The sequence below is a fragment of the Chiloscyllium punctatum genome, chromosome 17 (genome assembly GCF_047496795.1).
Source record: "Chiloscyllium punctatum isolate Juve2018m chromosome 17, sChiPun1.3, whole genome shotgun sequence".
NCBI lineage: Eukaryota > Metazoa > Chordata > Chondrichthyes > Orectolobiformes > Hemiscylliidae > Chiloscyllium > Chiloscyllium punctatum.
This window is the reverse complement of record NC_092755.1, coordinates 51,509,520-51,528,467: the sequence shown is the minus strand read 5'-3', so window position 1 is coordinate 51,528,467 and position 18,948 is coordinate 51,509,520. Positions and strand designations below refer to the sequence as shown.

The 18,948-nt window shown below is 44.5% G+C and overlaps 1 pseudogene; it reads right to left on the bottom strand.

Annotated features, from left to right (window-relative positions):
* Positions 1-6,169: 6,169 nt before the first annotated feature.
* LOC140487644 (ornithine decarboxylase antizyme 2 pseudogene) lies at positions 6,170-8,215 on the bottom strand (annotated as a pseudogene).
* Positions 8,216-18,948: the final 10,733 nt, after the last annotated feature.

Here is an 18,948-nt window from a genome sequence, read left to right as displayed (position 1 = left end):
TGCTGGGCTGGAGATGTTAACTCTGCTTTCTCTCACAGATGCTGCCAGACATGCTGAACTTCTCCAGATTGTTCTGTTTTCTTTTTGTTTCAGATTTTCAGCACCCGGAGTTCAATCTTTTATTTTTGGACAGTCCAGTTGCAGGTCAGTCAACAGATGAAGAGACTGAGTTAACAATCACCAGGATTGGCTCCTGGACTTGAAGATCAATTTCCAGGACACTGCAGTGTGCGGTTCTAAAGACATAACCATGGAGCATTCCAATAAGGTTGGATTTCTTTATCATTTTCTTTGAATGCTTCTCTTTACCAAATGGGGGGAGAATAATTTTTTAGCTGACAATCAAGCATCATCCAGTTGGGAGATGTTGTTTTACAAGGTGCATAGGTTGGAAGTGTATCAAACAACAAATGGCTGGGGTGAGGACGTGCATCATGTGATGAAACCTCTAGGAATTGACCCAATCATAGTTAGCAACCATAGTCAATGTGTCACATCATTGGTTCATAAAGAAGTAATTGATTCAGTAGAATTAAGAGAAACAGAGATGTAAAGGGTTTGCAAAAGTGGTGGAAGAGGGACAAAAAGGTGAACCATAGGAATAATTACATAGCAAAAGAGTCAAGAACATAGAAGATGACCCTTCAATCACTGTTAAGGCATTTTATTTTCATAGATAGATGGCTAAGTTGGCCAAAGAGCAGGGGATGCTGGGTACATTGGTTGAGTAAAATTCTGAAGTAACAAAACCCACACACCAAACACAGTACAAACACAGCAGCCAGGTGCTAATGGCATTAGCATAATATAAAATGCAGCAGTTACCATTGTATCCCCAACAACTTACCCACCAAACAAAGGAGGGCACATACAGAAAGGCACTGGGCAAAAGAAACAAATAGTAACAAGCTATCCAAATGACTGATGATGTTTCAAACTATTAAGTGTGTCTCCCTGATTGGCCAGAAACTTCCAGAAAATCATCCAATAAAGAAGAAAGCCTTTTGCAAGCCAAAAACCATACTACAAATTTTCCTCCAAATATCTCCAAGGTACGAAAACAAGATTCACCTGCAGACCGACCTCTCTTGAATCTTTTGGAGGCCTTGTGAGGAGACCAGCATGGCGAGAGGCAGAGACCAGCTGACCATCCAGAGAGAGACAGAAAGAGAGAGAGAGAGAGAAGAGGGAGAAAGAAGGCAGTTTCTCAGAAACAGAGCCAGAGAGAAAGCGCAACTGTGTAAATCCACAACAGACTAGGGAAGTATTGTAAGCTTAAGGGAACAAACAGGACTAGAGATAGTATGTTTAGGAAGTTTTGAGAAGATTTGTAGCTCAGGTTAAGTTTCAGGATGTAGGTTTGCTCACTGAGCTGGAAGGTTTATTTTCAGATATTTTGTCACTAAACTAAGTAACATCATCAGTGACCCTCCGGACGAAGCACTGCTGGTGTTTCCTGCTTTCTATTTATATATTTGGGTTTCCTTGGGTCAGTGATGTCATTTCCTGTAGTGATGTTCTTTTTCTCAGGTCAATGGGGTCCAAGTCAATGTGTTTGTTAATATGGTTCCAGAACTCTAACAACAAACACCTTGACTTGGACCTCATTTACCACCCCATGAGGAAAAGAAAAGCTGGGAACTAAATATTCAAGGGATGTGAATACCTCACAGATGTCGTTGGATAGCAGGGCAGACTTGATGGATTGAATGGTCTACTTCTGCTCCTACATCTTATTGTCTACACTTTCATCATTTAGTTTCCATCCAGGTGCTGGATATTTATCTTATCTTCAACAATTGTATCCTCACGTTTAGCCAGAGTACACGTCAGATTCACTAGTCTGTAGTTTGCTTTTCCTAAACACATTAGTAGTAATGTCTGCTTTTCGCCAATCCACAGACAAGTTGCCAGTGATTTCTGGAGGATGAAGAATAGGGGCAGCAGTAGGCCATGTGCCATTCAAAGGTCCCCAATCCAATCATGAGCCAACTCCACCTTCCTGCACTTTCCTCACATCTTCCAATCTTCTTTGGTATCCAAAATCTGTCGGCTGCAATTTCAATCGACTGAGCTACTGACCTAGAAAATTCAAAAGACTTGTGAGGGTCTGAGTGAACAAATTTCTCTTTGTGTCAGTCATAAATGACAGATTTATTATCTCGAGGTGAGCTCAGGTTCTTGACTCTCGAGTCAAGACAAACATTCCCTCAGTGGATCCCTGGGTTCTCATTACCCAAAGAGAGCTGTTTTTCTGGGGGTTCAGCATGGGTGCCCTTAGCGAGTGGAGCTGGCACAAGGTATTTGATAGCTTAATACCAAAGCTTGGCAAGATAGTTCAGTGATACTGCAAAATGATAGCAAGAGCAGCTAAACTAATGATTTGGGAGGCCCCATGGTCAATACCTTCTAATCCCAGTTTAAGTCCTTTGAATGTTTCTGTGTTGCTGCCTGCCAGCATTTCATTCCTCTTGTTGGTGCCCCTCAAAATGACACACCCTTTGGTGAGTAAAGAGGAAATCAAGGTCAGAAGGCAGGAAAATAGCCCTTGTCATCTCAGTAATGGAGCTGTCTCGAAACATTACCTTTGTTTCCCAATATAAACTGTTGACTGTACACATAGGCATGGTTACAGCAAGCTGCCTACAGCTATGTGCACTAATTTGAATGGAAAGTGCACTCAGACAATTAAGGTAAATGTGCATTATGTGTATAACTTCACTTAACATTTAGCATAAGCCAGTCAGCAAAGAAGTAAAGCTGACAGAAATCTTCAGAAAACACTTGCATTCTGCTTTGGATAATGCCACTTCCAACTCTCATACTGAACAGCAGAAAAGATTTGAAGGGCAGAGTGGCCTACTCTTGTTCCTTGTTTGCATGTTTACACCTTTCCATCTTACTAGCCAGCACTAAAAAAAATTAATGCTTACATCATGCGGATATGAGTCTTGGGATCCTAGGCCAGTACCGATGCTTATTACTCATTTATGATATATTTATCAAAGTGCAATTAGTCACAGAATGTTCACTTAGCCGTATGTGGTTCATACAGTTAGACTGGGAGGAAATTTACATGACCCACCTGAGATAACTCCAGGGAGCCAAGGGCAAGGTAGTGTCATAGAGTCATAGAGATGTATAGCATGGAAACAGACCCTTCGGTCCAACCCATCCATGCCGACCAGATATCCCAACCCAATCTAGTCCCACCTGCCAGCACTTGGCCCATATCCCTCTGAACCCTTCCTATTCATATACCCATCCAAATGCCTCTTAAATGTTGCAATTGTACCAGCCTCCACCACATCCTCTGGCAGCTCATTCCGTACACGTACCACCTGCGTGAAAAGGTTGCCCCTTTGGTCTCTTTTATATCTTTCCCCTCTCACCCTAAACCTATGCCCTCTAGTTCTGGACTCCCCGACCCCAGGGAAAAGACTTTGTCTATTTATCCTATCCATGTCCCTCATAATTTTGTAAACCTCTATAAGGTCACCCCTCAGCCTCCGACGCTCCAGGGAAAGCAGTCCCAGCCTGTTCAGCCTCACTCTGTAGCTCAGATCCTCCAACCCTGGCAACATCCTTGTAAATCTTTTCTGAACCCTTTCAAGTTTCACAATAGATGGTGACATCCTGCAAAATGTCCAGATTACAGAGGAGGAAGTACTGGATGTCTTGAAACGGTTAAAGGTGGATAAATCCCCAGGACCTGATCAGGTGTACCCGAGAACTCTGTGGAAAGCTAGAGAAGTGATTGCTGGGCCTCTTGCTGAGATATTTGTATCATCGATAGTCACAGGTGAGGTGCTGGAAGACTGGAGGTTGGCAAACGTGGTGCCACTGTTTAAGAAGGGCGGTAAGGACAAGCCAGGGAATTATAGACCGGTGAGACCAGATAGGAAGGAGACCAGAATTACACGCAATATTCCAACAGTGGCCTAACCAATGTCCTGTACAGCCGCAACATGACCTCCCAACTCCTGTACTCAATATGCTGACCAATAAAGGAAAGCATACCAAATGCCTTCTTCACCATCCAATCTACCTGTGACTCCACTTTCAAGGAGCTATGAACCTGCACTCCAAGGTCTCTTTGTTCAGCAACACTCCCTAGGACCTTACCATTAAGTATATAAGTCCTGCTAAGATTTGCTTTCCCAAAATGCAGCACCTCGCATCTGCCACTTCTCAGCCCATTGGCCCATCTGGTCAAGATCCTGTTGTAATCTGAGGTAACTGTCTTTGCTGTCCACTACACCTCCAATTTTGGTGTCATCTGCAAACTTACTAACTGTACTTCTTATACTCACATCCAAATCATTTATGTAAATGACAAAAAGTAGAGGGCCCAGCACCGATCCTTGTGGCACTCCACTGGTCATAGGCCTCCAGTCTGAAAAACAACTCTCTACTATCACCCTCTGTCTTCTACCTTTGAGCCAGTTCTGTATCCAAATGGCTAATTCCCACTGTATTCCATGAGATCTAACCTTGCTAATCAGTCTCCCATGGGGAACCTTGTCGAACGCCTTACTGAAGTCCATATAGATCACATCTACTGCTCTGCCCTCATCAATTTTCTTTGTTACTTCTTCAAAAAACTCAATCAAGTTTGTGAGACATGATTTCCCATGCACAAAGCCATATTGACTATCCCAAATCAGTCCTTGCCCTTCCAAATACATGTACATCTTGTCCCTCAGGATTCCCTCCAACAACTTGCCCACCACCAAGGTCAGGCTCACCGGTCTATAATTCCCTGGCTTGTCTTTACCGCCCTTCTTAAACAGTGGCACCACGTTAGCCAACCTCCAGTCTTCCGGCACCTCACCTGTGACTATCGATGATACAAATATCTCAGCAAGAGGCCCAGCAATCACTTCTCTAGCTTCCCACAGAGTTCTCCGTACACCTGATCAGGTCCTGGGAATTTATCCACTTTTAACCGTTTCAAGACATCCAGCACTTCCTCCTCTGTAATCTTGACATTTTGCAAGATGTCACCATCTATTTCCCTACAGTCTATATCTTCCATATCCTTTTCCACAGTAAATACTGATGCAAAATATTCATTTAGTATCTCCCCATTTTCTGTGGTTCCACACAAAGGCCACCTTGCTGATCTTTGAGGGGCCCTATTCTCTCCCTAGTTACCCATTTGTCCTTAATATATTTGTAAAACCCCTTTGGATTCTCCTTAATTCTATTTGCCAAAGCTATCTCATGTCCCCGTTTTGCCCTCCTGATTTCCCTCTTAAGTATACTCCTACTTCCTTTATACTCTTCTAAGGATTCACTGGAGGTGAAGGCTGGAAGAAATCACTGTAGTACCCATTTATAAATTCCAAATTTATTCAATAGTAGGATGATATCTCATGCCCCTTATAAGGAAAAGGGTTACGTTGAACTCAAAATGTGAACTCGGTTTTTCTCTCTGCACAAATGCTGCGTTTCTTCAGCACACTCAGTTTTATTGCGATACCAGTTTCTGGATTGACAAATACAGTTCTGCTATAATGCGGGAGTTCCGTTCTTGTGCAACCCCTGGTTATAAGAAAATCGTGTAATAGCAGCACCATTTAAACTAATAGAGCCAGATTTTCATTAAAAGCAATGCATACTTTAAAAGTTCACACTTTAGAAATGGTGTCCCCAGTTCGTCAATTGTGTCATATCAAATTCGCATTAACGAAACCCGTGTTATAGCCGAACGATCTGTACGACAATGCCGTTATCTCTGCCCAGGATTTGTCTATAGCACAAACAGACAGAACCAAAATATTGGAAATGCTGAGAGGGGTGGTGTTGTTAGAAATCAACTTTCTGGTTTGTTATGGACCAGACCAATATATAATATATCAAGAAGTTAGCCGATACCCTAATTTTTATTTTATTCACAGGCAAGTGTAAGGAACTGTATTCCAGATGTGATTCAACTGGTCCACTAACAGGCTTTAAGCAAAACATACTTTATTCTTACAAAGCATTTCAAATACAAACAGCAAAAAAAATTGGCACAACTTAAATGCTATTGAAATTTTTTTTTTAAATTGAAATACCTTAATTTTTTTAAACAGCTTTCTAGAAGTTACATAAAAACACAATGTGAAAGGAATTCACAGGCTTAACATTTTCTGTTAACAGCAATAACAAATAGTCACACAGTTCAAGAAACAAATGACAAAAAAAATTGTCTCGAATTACAAATTTGTCAAACTATTCCTGCTCAGTATCAATCTATGAAGCTGAATTCAACCCAGATTGCCTCAAGAACATTTAGGTAAGATGATCAAATTTTGCTTATGCAAAAGACAATGAAAACCTGCACCTTTTACAGGCCATAGCTATGGGTATTACAGCATCAGGACTACCCTCTCCAACTAGAGCTGCAATGAAAAGTTTGGAAACAGTAAAGTGTCCCTGGATGTGGTTGCTACTCCTCAGATGAAGACTGGTCAATGGAGTACATCATGAACAGCACATCAGGCCGAGCTGAAACCGAGGGATGGCCAGGTCTCACAATCTTAAAGCCTATGAAGCTGAATGTCCTCGGAGGCAAGGCTCAATCCTCTCTGTTTTTGTAGAAGCAGGCAAATATGTATTCCACCTTCAGTTTCTCCTCAGCAAATTCTAGCAGCACTGTTAACTCTTCTTTGCTTTCTTCTTGCAAAACACCATTCAGAATTTCCACAAACAGACTCTTATCAAGAGGAAAGTGCATCCCATTCAGATACCTTAGAGTCTGTTAACTTGTACTTAAAATGGATAATGTGTTGCTTTCCATTCACTGGTAGCTCTTGCGTTAGTTAGGTTCTCATCTGTGTGTAAGAGAGCTGTAAGAGTGTGATCCCTTCCACTCCCTCGTCCACCCGGGATCTTCAACTGATGGGTGAGGGGCATCAGATGCACTGGACTGAGGTGCCTGCAGTACTGCTGCTGAGATGTACCACTCAAGGAAGGAATACAACTCTCCTGCATATTTATCATGTCGCTGGCTGGGCTTTTGTCTCTTTCTTTTCCAAAGTAGTGTTTGATGGAGCTTCTCACCCCCTCTGCCTGCAGACAGAGCCTGCTTACTGGGTTATACTGGCAGTGGCAGCAGTAGTTGGCCTTCCATCGGGCCAGGCCTGGAGTATCGGTGCCTACCCTGCAGTGCCTGGTTTGCCCCACTCCGCTCTGACTCACTTCCTGCCACCTTCCAGAACCTTCAGCCTATTGAAATATTTATTAAAATTATATATTATTAAACAACTAATCATCAACTGTTCCAATTATAGCAGCATCCAATTATCAACACACCTCTGGCAAAGGCAAATTCAGCAAAACAGATTGTCCTCACTTGCTGTCTCCTGCAGTGCAGGAGGATGGAACAATCTAACAGCAGAGAGAGATCTCTATCTATTTGCTGCAGCAGATAGAGGATGCTGTATCTAGCAGCCAAGTCCAAACCCTAACTGAAAGCAAAACCAAAACCCTGGATGAGTGTGAGTCTGATTCCACCCACTCATGCTTCTTTAGTCCAATTTTTAAAAAACCATGCAGGGAGCTCAAAGCTGATTACCTCTGCCTCTGAAGCAGACAGTCTGTTCCCACTCTCTGCAAGAGAAACAGCCCAGAATAGATCTCCCTTAAAGGCACAGTAAAGTTCCAGGTTAATCAGGGTATCCAAGAGAGCAGTGAGCCACAAGGTGCACTTGAGGGAAAGAGGGGAAATTACCCCCAATATTTGACCATTGACTGAACCATTGGCATATAGAGTATGAGGCCAAATTGGATACAGAAACAACTCTTCAGGGGAATGAATGGACACTTCCAATGGAAGGGAACTTCTCGACGTGGACGGATTATGTCTCTGGCTTTTCTCAGCTCAAGGAAACTGAAGATAAAGTCACTTCCAAACCTCATTCAGGAGAAGACAAAGAGTTTCCTGATAACTTGACTGACTCAAGTAGGCAAAGAACAAACAAAGAAGGAAGTCATTAACAATCAGACAATGGACTGTCACCTCCAAACATGGAGATCAGCTTCTCCATCAATATTACCCAAACTGGGAGCAGTATACCATCCTGAGGATACTGTCATCACCAGTTATGGAGATCAGAAACTCCTGAGAACTAATCTGATTCAGGATCAGAAACCTATTCGCACTGGTTACAGGTTGCAGGTATTTCCTGCCTATTAGATTACACTTGATAATCCTTATCCTGTCCATTTTATTTTTAGCTGAAAAATGTGTTGCTGGAAAAGTGCAGCAGGTCAGGCAGCATCCAAGGAGCAGGAGAATCGATGTTTCGGGCATAAGCCCTTCTTCAGGAATGTGGAGGGTGTGCCAAGCAGGCTAAGATAAAAGGTAGGGGGGAGGGACTTGGGGGATGGGCGTTGGGAATGCAATAGGTGGAAGGAGGTTAAGGTGAGGGTGATAGGCCAGAGGGGGGATGGGGCGGAGAGGTCGGGAAGAAGATTGCAGGTCAAGAAGGCGGTGCTGAGTCCGAGGGTTGGGACTGAGAAAAGGTGGGGGGAGGGGAAATGAGGAAGCTGGAGAAATCTGCATTCATCCCTTGTGGTTTGAGGGTTCCTAGGCGGAAGATGAGGCACTCTTCCTCCAGGCGTCGTGTTGCCATGGTCTGGCGATGGAGGAGGCCAAGGACCTGCATGTCCTTGGCAGATTGGAAGGGGGAGTTAAAGTGTTCAGCCACAGGACACCTGTACCAACTAACCTAACCGCCCCGTGGCAACATGACGCCTGGAGGAAGAGTGCCTCATCTTCCGCCTAGGAACCCTCCAACCACAAGGGATGAATGCAGATTTCTCCAGCTTCATTTCCCCTTCCCCCACCTTTTCTCAGTCCCAACCCTCAGACTCAGCACCACCTTCTTGACCTGCAATCTTCTTCCTGACCTCTCCGCCCCCCCACCCCCTCTCTGGCCTATCACCGTCACCTTAACCTCCTTCCACCTATCGCATTCCCAACACCCATCCCCCAAGTCCCTCCTCCCTACCTTTTATCTTAGCCTGCTTGGCACACGTTCCTCATTCCTGAAGAAGGGCTTATGCCCGAAACATCGATTCTCCTGCTCCTTGGATGCTGCCTGACCTGCTGCGCTTTTCCAGCAACACATTTTTCAGCTCTGATCTCCAGCATCTGCAGTCCTCACTTTCTCCTATTTAGTTTTACATAATCTTTAAACTGTTGTTTTTTTTTAACAAACGTCAAAAATGATTTTAAGATGACTGATGAGTCCTCGAGCAAGGAGCTCTCAGCTGCCTATTTCCTGTTATCTGTAACTTCCAAACTTCATGATCTTAGAAGGTTCAAAGATCTGCACCTGATTTTCTTACACATTACACTGAAGAATTTTTAGCCACTTGATACAAAGTGCAGGAAAACCAACCCTCATAGTGCCATAAACTGCAAGGCACAAGTCAGGAGTGTGATGGATTAATCCCCATGGGTGCAACTCCAACAGCATTCAAGAAACTCAATACAATCCAGGACAAAGCAGTCCACTTGATTGGCAGCACATCCACAACCATTCACTCCCTCCACCATCAATGCTCAGGAGCAGCATTCGATACTGTCGACAAGATGCACTGCAGAAATTCACCAAAGATCCTCAGACAGCCTCTTCCAAACTCGTGGCCACTTCCATCTAGAAGGACAAGGGCAGCAGATACATAGGGACACCACCACCTCCAAGTTCTCCTCTGAACCATTCACCATCCTGACTTGGAAATTTATCGCTGTTCCTCCACCGTCACTGGGTTAAAAGCCTGGAATTGCTTCCCTAATGGCATGTGGGTCAACCCACAGTAGGTGGACTGCAGCAGTTCAAGTGGCCAGCTCAGCACCATATTCTCGTGGGCACCTAAGCATAGGCTATAAATGCTGGCCATCCAGTGGCACCTATTTCCCACAAGCGAATAAAAAAAATTAGCAGAGAGGAGCAGAAAGTGATGGTGGAAATTTATATTGGAGACTGAACAGATGATCAGCTGATGCACAGTTTCTCTGGCTTAACTGGATGGCATGGTGGCTCAGTGGTTAGCATCGCTGCCTCACAGTGCCAGGGACCTGGGTTCAATTCCAGTCTTGGGTGACTGTCTGTGTGGAGTTTGCACATTTGCCCTGTGTCTGCGTGGGTTTCCTCCGGGTGCTCTGGTTCCCCCCCACAGTCCAAAGATGCAGCAGGTCAGGTGGATTAACCATGGGAAATGCAAGGATTGGGTCTGGGGTGGGTCTGGGTGGGATGTTCTTCAGGCAGTTGATCTGGGCTGAATGGCCTGCTTACACACTGTAGGATCTTATGATTCTAACTTTATATCGATTCTTTGATCACAGCTCAAAGTTTGAGGTCAAAGTGTCTCCAATCTCTGGTTACATGTAATTTTCAGAAACTTTCTGTATGTTCCAGTTCTTCTCCTTTATCTTCCTTTCAGGAAGAGGAAAGGGGAGGACAAGAGAAATAGCTCATCATCCAATTAAATATGTATCAGCTGTCTGTGATCAGGAATATAGGCTTCTTGAGTGACTCGGACTCATTGGCATAGTCCTGCCAATGCACAAGTATCTCAGTGCGTGCCCTGTCAATGCCTATAGGAAGGATGTGGAAGCTGGGCCGTGTGTATCAGAGGTGAACAGTGGTGATCATTGTGTGAGGCTAAAGCATATTAGGCAGAAATCCTGATTACCAGTGTCATGGACCAGACCAGACTTCCTCAAAATATTTAAGGTGGTAAGCTAGACCCTAATGTTTTCTTATCTTAAAGGTAAATGTGTTCCAGATACAATTGGTTTGGACAAACTACCTGACATTCAGCAAAGCACAATTTATTCAAACACTACGGTCAAAATACAACAACAGAAAGAAGGAATTGTAATAACTTAACTCAATCGGAAAACTTAACAGAATAATACATACAGTAACTCTTTCTAATTAAGTGTTCCACTATAGTAATGTCCCATAAAGACATCCTTTGGAAAAAGGCAAAGTCAGAAAACAGATTTTGCCTCACATGCAATCCAGCAGCCTCAGAAGAGAAACCCCAGCTTTTAGCAGTAAGGAAGAGAGAGAAAAATAGCTTCCACTTCAAGACCCCAAAAGCAACTGCTGAAAACTAAAAATCCTGATTCTGTGGGTGGGAGCTTGATCACACCCATTCAGGCTGCTTCTATTGTTTCACCTTTAACAAAAACCATTCAAGGCTTCATAAGTTGTTTACCTTCTCGTAGACTGTTCAGCACCTGTCCTCCAATCTCTGTCTAAAAGAAACCAGGACAAAACACATCTCTTAAAGCCACAACACTGTCACACTAGAGACTACTAAAGGACAAGTGAAGTGGCTGTGCTGCATCGAGCAGCAGGAGAGGTCACTGATACACTGGGCTATGAACTTAAATATTCACTCACTCACTGGCCTTGGCCATTTCTATGAGCTTAAAAAGCAGATCTGCATTTGTAAAGCACTTTCCAAACCATTGGATATCTCAAAAGCACTATGCAGCTGATGATGTACAGATCGATTACCACAAATCTGCTACCCAGGACTGGTTATATCCATACATATTTTTGTAATCTGCCATGCATCGAGTTGAATTGAATGGAATTTATAAAAACAACGTGCCTGGACAATTCGATTTGGCATTGCAATGGTGTGGCTCCAGACAAGTTACAGACTTCACTGCTTTGTATGCTATTTTCTATCTCACGCTTCAAATGATCCCACACCACCTGACTGGACCTGAACCAAAACAAAAATCCTGAAATATCTACAATCAGCATGGACTTGCTGCCAGATCTGAGGTATTGTACTTTTAATTTGTCTTTAAAAATGTAGCCACTTTTTGTAATTTTGGAAATTTGGCTGCGCAGCAATATTCATCTACAGGAAAATGACTAAAGAACCTGTTTTCAGTGTAAGGTTCTCTCTCAGCACTGCACTGGACTACTGGCCTTGCTTTCTGCAATGGGACTGGAATCAGGAGCATAAATGGATCTGAACTTGGCTGGCATGGACTCAGTGCAGCCAAATCATTTGAGGATCACACCTCAGGGTTGCTTGCTGTGCCATTCCCTCCCAATGTAATCCTTGGGGAAAGGAGAGTTACTTGACTCTTTACCCACCTGCTAAATCACTTTCAGGGGTCTGTGGACTCTACCCTCATTTCCCTCTACCCTTCCAAGCATCCGACTATTTACTGTGTCATCTTGTGTCTAATTTACCCTCTCAAAACACATGACCTCTAACTTCACCAGTCCTGCTTGCATTTGATCCATTGTTTAAACCTATTCACCCAGTCTATTAGTCATAGAGTGACAGAGATGTACAGCATGGAAATGGATCCTTCAGTCTAACACGGTCGACCAGATATCCTCGGTAAAAACAATGACTACAGATGCTGGAAACCAGATTCTGGATTAGTGGTGCTGGAAGAGCACAGCAGTTCAGGCAGCATCCAAGTAGCTTCGAAATCGACGTTTCGGGCAAAAGCCCTTCATCAGGGATAAAGGCAGTGAGCCTGAAGCGTGGAGAGATAAGCTAGAGGAGGGTGGGGGTGGGGAGAAAGTAGCATAGAGTACAATGGGTGAGTGGGGGAGGGGATGAAGGTGATAGGTCAGGGAGGAGAAGGTGGAGTGGATAGGTGGAAAAGAAGATAGGCAGGTAGGATAAGTCCGGACAAGTCAAGGGGACAGTTACTGAGCTGGAAGTTTAGAACTAGGGTGAGGTGGGGGAAGGGGAAATGAGGAAACTGTTGAAGTCCACATTGATGCCCTGGGGTTGAAGTGTTCCGAGACGGAAGATGAGGCGTTCTTCCTCCAGGCGTCTGGTGGTGAGGGAGCGGTGGTTAAGGAGGCCCAGGACCTCCATGTCCTCAGCAGAGTGGGAGGGGGAGTTGAAATGTTGGGCCACGGGGCGGTGTGGTTGATTGGTGCGGGTGTCTCGGAGATGTTCCCTAAAGCGCTCTGCTAGGAGGCGTCCAGTCTCCCCAGTGTAGAGGAGACCACATCGGGAGCAACGGATACAATAAATGATATTAGTGGATGTGCAGGTGAAACTTTGATGGATGTGGAAGGCTCCTTTAGGGCCTTGGATAGAGGTGAGGGAGGAGGTGTGGGCGCAGGTTTTACAGTTCCTGCGGTGGCAGGGGAAAGTGCCAGGACGGGAGGGTGGGTTGTTTGGGGGCGTGGACCTGACCAGGTAGTCGCGGAGGGATCGGTCTTTGCGGAAAGCGGAAAGGGGTGGGGAGGGAAATATATCCCTGGTAGTGGGGTCTGTTTGGAGGTGACGGAAATGTCGGCGGATGATTTGGTTTATGCGAAGGGTGATAGGATGGAAGGTGAGCACCAGGGGCGTTCTGTCCTTGTTACGGTTGGAGGGGTGGGGTCTGAGGGCGGAGGTGCGGGATGTGGATGAGATGCTTTGGAGGGCATCTTTAACCACGTGGGAAGGGAAATTGTGGTCTCTACAGAAGGAGGCCATCTGGTGTGTTCTGTGGTGGAACTGGTCCTCCTGGGAGCAGATCCGGCGGAGGCAGAGGAATTGGGAATACGGGATGGCATTTTTGCAAGAGGTAGGGTGGGAAGAGGTGTAATCCAGGTAGCTGTGGGAGTCGGTGGGTTTGTAAAAAATGTCAGTGTCAAGTCGGTCGTCATTAATGGAGATGGAGAGGTCCAGGAAGGGGAGGGAGGTGTCAGAGATGGTCCAGGTAAACTCCCCACCTCTACCTCCGCTACATTGATGACAGCATTGGCGCCACCTCGTGCTCCCGCGAGGAGGTTGAGCAATTCATCAACTTCACCAACACATTCCACCCTGACCTTAAATTTACCTGGACCATCTCTGACACCTCGCTCCCCTTCCTGGACCTCTCCATCTCCATTAATGACGACCGACTTGACACTGACATGTCTGTGAAAAGTGCTAAATTTTTTCACGCTGTCAATGGGCGAGCTGGCCTTTCTCTGTCCTTGCTTTGTTTTTAATGTTTCTTGTTACTATCACTGAAACTGAACTGCGCTGGCCTGATTTCGACTTCCCAGTGGTTAAGGAGTGGTGCAGACCTGACAATATGACAAATGCGTGCAGGGTTTGTGGGTTACTGAATTAGGTAATTAAACACAGCTCCAAGCATGGATTCGGACAAGTGCAGGCAATGAGAGTGAAATCTAAAATGCTTTTCATTCTTTTTGCAGGATGTGAGCATCAGTAGCCAGTCCACCAGATGTTGCCCTGTCCCCGATTACTCACAAAGGTGGTCATGAGCTGCCTTCTTGAACCAATACAATCAGTGTGGTATCGACACATCCACAACAGAGTTAGAGAAATCCAAAGATTTTGTGTTTGTTCCATTTATGTTTCACGTGTCATAAAAAGAAATATTTATCCTTTTGTCGGATTCAAATTTACAAGAAAGCTTGTTTGTATCTATTCTTTAACATCACAGCACTCAAAAAAGATTAAAATGTTTATTCTCAAAAATACATCTTGTGGCAGTCAGCCAGATTGTGAGAGATGGTCCAGGTAAATTTAATGTCAGGGTGGAATGTGTTGGTGAAATGAGTGTCATACCAATGGCAATTCCCCCATTGAAGTACACACCCCACATATATCAGTAGTGCTGAGGTAAACCTTTGTATCTTCTGCTCGATGGAAGAGGATAAGCGGGGTGGGAGGGGTCTTTGATTATGTTGGCTACTTTACTGAGGCTGTAGATAGCGTAGACAGAACAATGAAAGGAAGGCTGATTTTTGTGATGGACTGGGCTACGTTCACAACTCCCTGTAACTTCTCGCAGTCTTGGGCCTAGCAGTTGCCATACCAAGCTGTGATGCACCCAGATAGGATGCTTTCTATAGCGTATCCATAAAAAAAAGGTAAGAGACTTTGTGGGCATGCTGCATTTCTTTAGCTAACTGGGGAAATAGAGGCTTGGCGTGTTCTCTTGACTGTAGCGTCAAAGTAGATGAACCGGGGTAGATCACTGGTGATACTGACTCCTAGGAACTTGAAGCTCTTGACCACCTTTACCTCAGCACTACTGATATATGTGGGGTGTGTACTTCACTCCACTTCCTAAAGGCTTGGGGGGAAACATACAGGCATGGATTGAGGGCTAGCCAACATGATACAGATATTCTCGCTGGAGGTAGAGAGAAGTGGAAATAATTGGGGGAATTGCCATTGGTATGATACTCACTATCCCCCAAATCCTGTCATGCCACTTCACCAATTAGATCCTGGGCTGAAAAGTCTATCAGAGATGTTCTCAGCTTGACAACAGTTAAGGCACTTCATGATCGATTACTGGTCATTTAAGGGCTGTAACTCACCACCTCTCTAATTACCTGCCATCCTGATAGTGGGCAAAGTGCCGATTGTCTGACTGAGTAACCGGGGCAACTAGACTGCCAGATTAGATATTGCTCCATTTGACCACATTCCAGCAATAGTACTGAAGGCTTGTGTACCAGTACTTGCCGCTCCAATAGCGGAGTTCTTCCAGTACAGTTACAACACTGGCATCTACCCAACAATGTGGAAATTTGCCCAAGTACATCCAGTATACAAAAAGCAGGACAAATCTAACCGGGTCAATTACTGCCCCATCAGCCAACCCTCAACCTCCAGGACATCTCTGTAGGAGTTCTTCAGGGTATGTCCTAGGCCCAGCTGCTTCACTAATGACCTTCCCTCCATCATAAGGTCAGAAGTGAGGATGTTCGCTGGTGATCTTACAATGCTCAACACCATTCAGATACTGAAGAGGTCAGTGTTCAAATGCAACAAGATCTGGACAATATCCAGGCTGGGGCTGTCAAATGGCAAGTAATGTTCAGACAACTCAAGTGCCAGGCATAACATGTCCAAAAAGAGATAATTGCCCTTCAATAGCATTACTAATGCTGAATTCCCTAATATCAACATCCTGCAGGAACTGAACTGGTCTATCCATATACAAACAGAGGTCAGAGGCAAGGAATGCTGCAGCAAGCAATTCACTTCCTGATTCCCCAAGCCTGTCCACCATCAATAAGGCACAGGTCAGGAGAACAATGGATACATTCAGCTCCAACAACAGTCCAGAACTATCTGGCACAAAACAGCCCACTTGAGTGAGACCACATCCACAAACGTCTACTTCCTCCACCACCAGTATAGGGCAGTATGGTTAGCACTGCAGCCTCAGAGTGTTAGGGTTCAATTCCTGCCTTCAGTAGTTGTGTGGAATTTGCATATTCTCCCCATGTCTGTGTGGGTTTCCCCCACATGCTCCAGTTTCCTCGCAGTCCAAAGATGTGCAGGTTAGGTGGAATGGCCATGCTAAATTACCCATAGTATCCAAGAATGTGCAGGTTAGATGAGTTAACCATGGGAAATATGGGGTTACAAGTATAGAGTAGAAGGATGGGTCTGCATGGAATGCTGTTTGGAGGTTGGCACAGACTCGATGGGCCAAACAGCCTCTTTCCACACTGTAGGGTTCTCTATGAATACACAGATAGATAGATTCTTGACTGGCTGGGGAGTTAAAAGTTATATGGGGTACACAGAAAAAAAAAGGCCACCATCAGATCAGCTTTGATCTTATCAAATAACAGTGCAGGCACAAGGGACTGAATGGCCTGTTCTTACCCTTACTATGTTTGTAACTCCTGTGGCGTTGTCCTGAGATTGAGCTCATTGGTGTCTAACAAACATCTTCTTCTATGTTAGAAATGACACCAACCAAGGGAGAGTTCTCCCCTGAATGTCAGTTTGCTAGAGCCTCTTCATACCACATTCAGTCTTGCTCACCTCATGCCCGGAAGACAGCGCCTCTGTCCATGTTCAGGTTAAGGATACCAATGAGACCAGAAGGAGAGTGCTCCTGACAGAATCCAAATTGAGTGTCAATGGGCTGGTTGTTGCTATGTACTTGATGGCAATGAGATGTTCCCTCACTTTGCTGCTGATTGAGAGGAGACCAATGGAGCTGGACTTGACCAGATAGTACTGCTTTTTGTGCAAAGTGTTATGACATGGCGGTGAACCCCTCGGTAAATTAAACCCAACAGCCAGAAAAGCTCACCTCACCTCGTAATCTGTTAAACTGTAAGTGCCAGAGAACTCCCAAATTCCACTATTTAAAGAAAATATTATCAATTTATTCTTTAACTCTTAAAAGTGAACATTAAACAACTATTTACAACTCTAAACCCTTCTTTCTCTTAACTGATTATCTGCCTCCCACTCCATAACAATAAACTGTTCCATAAAACACTTATTAAAATTACAGCAACTTAATTTCAAAACCACACAGCAGCTGTCATCTTCGGTGTCTTTCTTCTTTTGGCTGAAGATCTCGTTGTGTTGTCTTTCTTCTTTTTACTGTGAAGATGTTTCCTATGAAAAGGTACCTTTGATAGAGTGTGTTTCAATGCCTTGGGTCTCTCTGACTCTGTCTCTCTCGAAGGCATTGCCATGTCTGATTTTCAAAATGCCTGCCTTTTTTGTATCCCCAACATTGGATCACCTTATTGGATTGATGTTGGCAAAACAATAAATCCAAACTCAATTGAGTTTTAGTATCCTGGAGCCTAATTTAAACTGATTGCTGTTTTGACAACAATTCAAATTTAACCAACCAACTCAGGTATCTGTTTCACCAGATAAGCCAAATGTTATATATTTTCAATTTTCCAGTACAGTCTGAGACTGGTCTTGTAAGCTCTCAGGGCAGAACAGAATTCACTCTCTCAAAAGTTCAGTACACACCTTCAACTTCAAAACAGAAGGGCAGTGCTGGGCACTTCTCCAGACTCTACCCAGTCTGGGTAGAGACTAACCAAGGTTAGTCAGCTTGGGCTGACAGCTTGCTCTTCTGTGATCTGCACAATTGGACAATGTCAAAGCCCATGCAGCTCAAATACAGGAACTGATGTGACCTGAATGCAGTGTTTTCTTGCTGAGTCAGGACTAGGTGCAAAGCTGCTCCCCTACAATGGGGAGCTTGCTGAGGCCTGAGCTGTAACTTGTTCAGGAAGAAGATTCATCCAGTAGCTTTAAAAGCCATCACCCCTGCATCTGTTCTTTTCCTGACAACAATTAGCTTCTCAAGGGCTTCTCTGTACCGATTTACATTTATCCCCCATTATGCACATTCATTTCTTTACGGGGAATCCTTCCATTTTGAACAAAGTGCAACATCAGTAGAGGGATGCCTCTGGCAAGAGATTTCTCTGTCCATCTGCTGGGGGTGAGCCTCTGTAAAAAAAAAGGTCAGTGGAGCTTCCATTTAACACTCGGAATGGCTCGTATTGCAAACCTGACAGGCCCACAAAGAGTCGACTCACCACATTAGGAAATTGCAGGATGATCAGCCAGTAATATGCTCTCAGCCATCAAGGTGCCACTAATGATATTTGCATTGCTGTAGCTATTGGGTGGCAACTGCAGGGCCCTGTCTTCACAAGGTTTAGGGCAGCAGCAGCAGGGTGACCTGGTGCATGAGTGCCACAGAATTGAGATGGTAGAGGCTATTCAGCTCATTGAGCCTGTACCAGCTCTCCAAAACAGTTTTTCACCTTAGTGTCATTCTCCTGCCTTGTTCCTGGAAACTGGTCTGTCTTTCATTTGAAACAATCAACCAAGGCCCCCCTTAATTGAATCTGTCTCTATTAATATTCTAGACAATGTATTCCAGACCCTAACTGCTCACTAAAGATTTTTCTCACATCACATTTGCTTCTTATGCAAAATACTTTAAACCTGTGTCCACTGTCTTTGACTTTCTTACAATGGCAACAGTTTTTATCTATCTACTCTCTCCAGACCCTTCATGACTTTGAAAACTTCGATGGAATCTCCTCATTGCCTTCTCATCTCCATAGAAAACAGTTCCCATTTATTTTTGTAACTGAAGTTCCTCATCACTGGAGCTATTGTAAGAAACTTGTGCATCCCCTC